General features: G+C 40.7%; 1 long non-coding RNA gene across 1 annotated transcript; it reads left to right on the top strand.

Annotated features, from left to right (window-relative positions):
- Positions 1-3,280: 3,280 nt before the first annotated feature.
- On the top strand, positions 3,281-4,789 carry LOC125527431. Its single transcript, XR_007292092.1, has 3 exons — positions 3,281-4,090; positions 4,166-4,250; positions 4,397-4,789. It is a non-coding gene; the product is annotated as an uncharacterized LOC125527431 (long non-coding RNA).
- The last annotated feature ends 588 nt before the right edge of the window (positions 4,790-5,377 follow it).

The following is a 5,377-nucleotide window of genomic DNA, read 5'->3' as shown; positions in this document are numbered from 1 at the left end:
TCAAGCCGTTGCAGCAGACCGCCGCCGCCGCCGCCGCCGCCGCGGGCATCTCCTCACGGAAAAAGGACGTAGGAGCGGCGCTGCTCGCCCGCCGGCCTGGGAGCAGGCCACAGCTCCTCCTCCCTCCTTTTTTCGGTAAGCTGGTCGAGCCCTTTCCCCACTCGCGCCTTCTCCACCAGATTGTGCCCTCCCGCACTCCTCCTTCTTCCTTTGGTGCGAGTAGTTCGTTATCGGCGCTCTGTAACTCCTTCACGAGCAAGAAGTAAAAGATCAGCCGCTCCATCCCTCTGCCGAGGACAAGCGACCGCTCTTCCTCCCTCCATTCCTCTAAGATTAGGGTTATCCATATGTATGCATCTAAGATTAGGGTAGATCGTATTGGTGAAGATATTGGGTCTCTATTGCTGTCTACTCCCTCCGTTCCTAAATACTTGTCTTTCTAGGCATTTCAACAAGTGACTACATACGGAGCAAAATGAATGAATCTACACTCTAAAATATGTCTACATACATCCGTATGTAGTAGTCATTTGAAATGTCTAGAAAGACAAATATTTAGAAACGGAGGGAGTATATTGTTATGTTACTGTGCTGCTTTCTAAAAAAATTTGAAGGCACAGAAGATAGGATCAGAAAAACTTCAGCATTTTTTGTTTTGTAATTTTGATAGGATCAGATGACCTATCTTTTAATTTATGTGGCTGCAGCATATATGTTGCTTCAGTGATGGCTATGGTTAATTTTTCCTGAAAAAGAGAAGGAACATAGAGAATTAGCTATGGTCCAATTCCAATGGATGGAAGGGATTGGATTGGACTTGAGTATCTAAACAGGAAAATATGGAAGAATAACTTGTTTGAACATGCTTAGGATCAGACTTTCTAATTATATGGATAATATACGTTTAAGGACCAGACGTCATTATTATGTGTGTAATTGTGATGTATGCAATTGTGAGAGGCGATTTTCAGACCTATCTTTATATAATTTATATAAAGCCATTGTCAACCTCAAGCTATAAAAGTGAACAGTGTTTTGTGCATGGGACAGCATTTGAGATGTCCAATGCAACATGACTATCTTATTGACTATGGTGTGAGCACCAAGTAGGATTATTTAGCAATGTAGGGCTCATAACCATCGCTAAACTACTTGTGCCATGGATGACTGCTCCCTCCATATTCCTCAAACAGTTCGTGCCAAGCATTGTTTAACCCGCAAACAGTCCGGACATGCAATGTTTAATACGCCATGCACAGATCCCCATGAGTGATGTGCAGAGATCAATGGTAATGGTGTTGAGCGTAGGCTCGAGTAAACCATGGTACCGTTCAACATTTTCGATGTAATTGTGGGTTAATTAAGGCTCATGTGTAGGGATTTGATGAATATTCATGCCTAATTATATATGTATATAAGTATAAGACTCATGCATACATTGACGTAGTCTGCGTATAATTATTTTATGTCTCATATAAAGTGTGTAATTTGACAATTCTATACATGCTTTTTGTGGGGGTTGAGGTGGATAACACTGATTTCTTTAGCAACACCCAACTTATTGTCTGCATGATCATAAGTTCATAACACGTCTTGGGTTTCAAAACCTGAAAGTAATTTTAGCTTCCACATTATTAACAAAATAAAGCGAGTTTGGACATGCATTGAAGTTACATCGCTTCTCAGAAAGGAAAAGGAGGTGTCCATTCAAAAGCATCACTTTATTGAGCGTACAAACGAACATTAGTTACATTAGTAATTAGTATCGAGAAACACTCCAATTTGATTCTGATCTTGTACAAATGAAGGTTATTATTTCAACAGTGTGCTCCAAGCGTGGGGTTTACACTGTACAGAAAATATTAGGAAAAAATGGCCACAGATGATAAGATTGTTGAGGGAAAGAGCGGAACTAAAAGAAAAGAGATGAAGTAACAATGATTAAAATTGTGATAAAAGGCAAGCTACCTGCTGTTCCATTGGGCCTAGATTTCGTTCATATTTAGCTTTCCACGCAAAAATTCACCGAGTATACTTGCCTCTGGTGTAAACGCGCTTCAAGCCCCCCTTAGCTTTTGTAGTACGTATGTCGCGTGCTATGTGGAGTGCATGATGTTTGCAAAAACCTTGTGCCTTTAGATGTACAGGTTTGGTCTAGCGTCCAGATTCATAACCCTTTAGTGCCAGCATGATTTTAGCTGGTAGCTAAGGAAAATAATAAGCTGTTATAGTAATTCCCTGCATCAGCTAGGGGGTTAAACCTCTAAGCAGTTTCGCAGATCAAGTTGTGTGTTTGGTGAGGGGAAGTGTCCTGGTTGACCTGTTTTGGGCTGGGGCCTTCCATGTGATAATTACTTGTTCAATTTCTGTAGCTGCTGTTAAATTAGTTTATTTTATCAGGCATCTTGATCCCTTACGAGTATATATTTTTGTTTGTCTCTTTCGTTTTGTAGGGTCTGAGTGGTAGCTAGCTACAGAACTGTCAGATGGAAAAAGAAGACGACGAATTTCCTTTGGAGGGGAAGGATAAAATCGTAGATTCTAACAATAGGGTGAAAGAGCTGAAACTTTTCACGGCGACATGCAGCATGGATCGTTACGATGTCAGTATCATGATTAAAAAGGGTCCTGGAATAACGGAAGATACATACAATCTCATGAAGGACTTCCAACATAACACAATCATACCACATCGCAACTTCTACCGCGACCGCGACAGCAATCAAGGAAGGTTAGCTATACCTGATGCAGGAACATCATTCAAGTCCTGGGTAGGAAGCAGTGAAGGGAAAGATCTTCTGATTGATGGAAATGGAAACATGTCATCATTGTTCAAAAGTATGATAATGTAAGTTGTAATTTAATTAGATTATTACTTGGAAGTTCATTTCATTTTTTGTTTGGAAGCTTACTTTTCTCTCTATGCAGTGATATTTGTGATGCTGTGGAGAAATCATCTGCAAAGGGGATTCTGATAAAAAAAACCTTGATTGGAATAATCTTTACATTGCAAAGGAAACAACTCAGAGGATTCTTCTCCTAGTAACAGAAGGTACTGATCCTCTAATCCCACTTGTCAAATTCTGTTTCGGTATTACACCCGAACGCAGTGGTGCGTAGCTCTGTTGCGTAGTTAATAGACTAGACTTTCTGTTAATATTTTTTTGTTACCATAGTTGTAAAAGAAATCCATGTAAAGTTTTTCTCCGTAGCTCCAAGTTCCCTAAACAGCATAAGCGATCTCTGTTCTGACTTAGTAAGCACTTTTTACTGCAGCGGAAACCTTACCAGGTGGGATTTCCATAAGTGTGTTCTGGAAACCAGTTTGGGATATTATAGCATGCTGTTACGACCAATGGAAAACTAAGCCCAATTCTGAAGCCCAAAGGTTTATTTCTTTTATTGGTCAAGTGAATTTTTCTGTGAGGGCCTTGAGAAGATATCCAGATAATTGGGATAATTACACAAAGGGGGAGTATCTGCTCTGTCTTATAGCAGCTGATCAAGGGAAAATGAGATCTGCGTGTCGGATAATAGACATTTCATGGCCTAAGGAAGATGGAAAGCTACCAGATGTGCTGGACAAAATTATGGAGCATGAAAGCAAGAGCAATCGCCATTACAATCCAAGCAATCCATTTGATTATATGCTTCTTATAAGGAATGTGTATAAACATTTCTACAAGTTTCCTTATCAGATCAAGATAATTCACTTTTAAAACATTCTGTAACTTACTAATATGCATAGAGTTCAAGCATGTTGTGAGTGCAAAAAGATAAACAAAGAACTACCAAGGCCATGAAAATGCTCTGATTGTTTATTCCTAGGACAGCTTGAAATATGAAATAAATGTAAAATACAGAGTATAATATTTTTAGTCTGAGCTGTTTGTTAACTTGGATAGACAGTGAAAATTTTGGATCTGTGACCTTAACACCTTGTCTATTACAGTACTAGTGCACAGTGATTCAGCACTTACAATGTTTTGTTCCTATTTACAGCAAAGGTTTAATGGTACAAGAGAAGGTTTTATAAAGATGTTAGAACAATGGTCACCGAATATCTGGCAAGACTTGTATGATGCAATTGGTAAAATTTACATCTATCCTGCTTAATTTTTAACTGTATTAAGTACTTGTTTGACAGTGTATTCTTGATTTGAAGGTTGGCCATGATAGGTTCTTCTACTTGGAACTGTTCACAACTTGCATTGATTTATGTCTTGCATCATCATGTACTTCAGAAATAGGTAACTTTAACCTCAATGTTTAATCTTACACGTTTCTACCTTATTTTTGAAATCATTGCCACCAGTGTTTTTTTTCATATCACCTTTCCGATTGCTACTTGTCAATGTATTAATGTTTATATGACCTGCCATCAACAATTTGGCAGTCATCAGGTGCTCTGTCTCAATACCTCAGGTGTAGACATAGATATTAATGAGACCCTTGCTGGCTGGTTAATGGGATCAGCACCGCTGCCGAGCCCAGAAAATTTCGTTCAGACTATGAGGATGTTTCATCACCAAGTTTTACCATGTACAAGAGTATCTGCGCATCTCGTATGGAATCTTGAGGTATACGACCTGAGTTTATTGCTGGTTCTTTGTCATACCATGCGTAGTGCCCCTTGCTGCTACTCTTTCAGATGTAGAGTAGAACAGAAGTACTACTTGAGAAGACTATTGCCCGCTCAGGTGTTGAGTTGCACACTTGTATTTGACACGTTCTCATGTAAACGTTGTACTGGTAGCTCCTGGTCTTGAGGATAGACCGGTTCTCTTGCCATGCATGCGCCTCTGTGTGGGCTAACGATTCTCCGACTTTCTCTTCTTACATTTTTTTATAGCAGAGACTCTCTCTCCTTACATATATGTAAGGCTAACAAATACAGTGTGGCAAATTCTGCAAAACCTCAGAGGGTTCTTTTTCTCCGCACCTCCCTCCCATGTCTCCTTTGACGGCGATGACGTGTCCTCCCTGCCACGTGGTGTTGTCCGCCTCACTGTCAAGTCTCGTCCTTGCGCCCCATCGAGGCTGATTTCAGTATTTTCACCCTTTTACGGAAGTTTAGAGCCGGATCTGACCTCCATCCAAAATTATTTTGGGATTTGATTCTTTTGCTACTGTCAAGAGCCTTGCGGTAGGCGTTTACACCCTACCGCCATCAGGTCCGGCTAAACTTTAGCAAAAGAGTCAAAACACAAAAATCAGCCCCCCATTGACTCTTAAAGCAGCCTCCCTTGGGGCACTTGCCGCCAAAACCGCCGGCCATCTCTTTGGCCGGTGGCCTGTCTGCGACGCTTCCTCGCCCTTGCCATCCAACGTCACGGGCCTCATCAACTCAAGCTTGATCTTGTAGCCGCCAATTTCT

Source organism: Triticum urartu, unplaced genomic scaffold (assembly GCF_003073215.2).
Source record: "Triticum urartu cultivar G1812 unplaced genomic scaffold, Tu2.1 TuUngrouped_contig_3851, whole genome shotgun sequence".
Lineage (NCBI taxonomy): Eukaryota > Viridiplantae > Streptophyta > Magnoliopsida > Poales > Poaceae > Triticum > Triticum urartu.
This window is presented reverse-complemented; position numbering and strand designations above follow the sequence as displayed.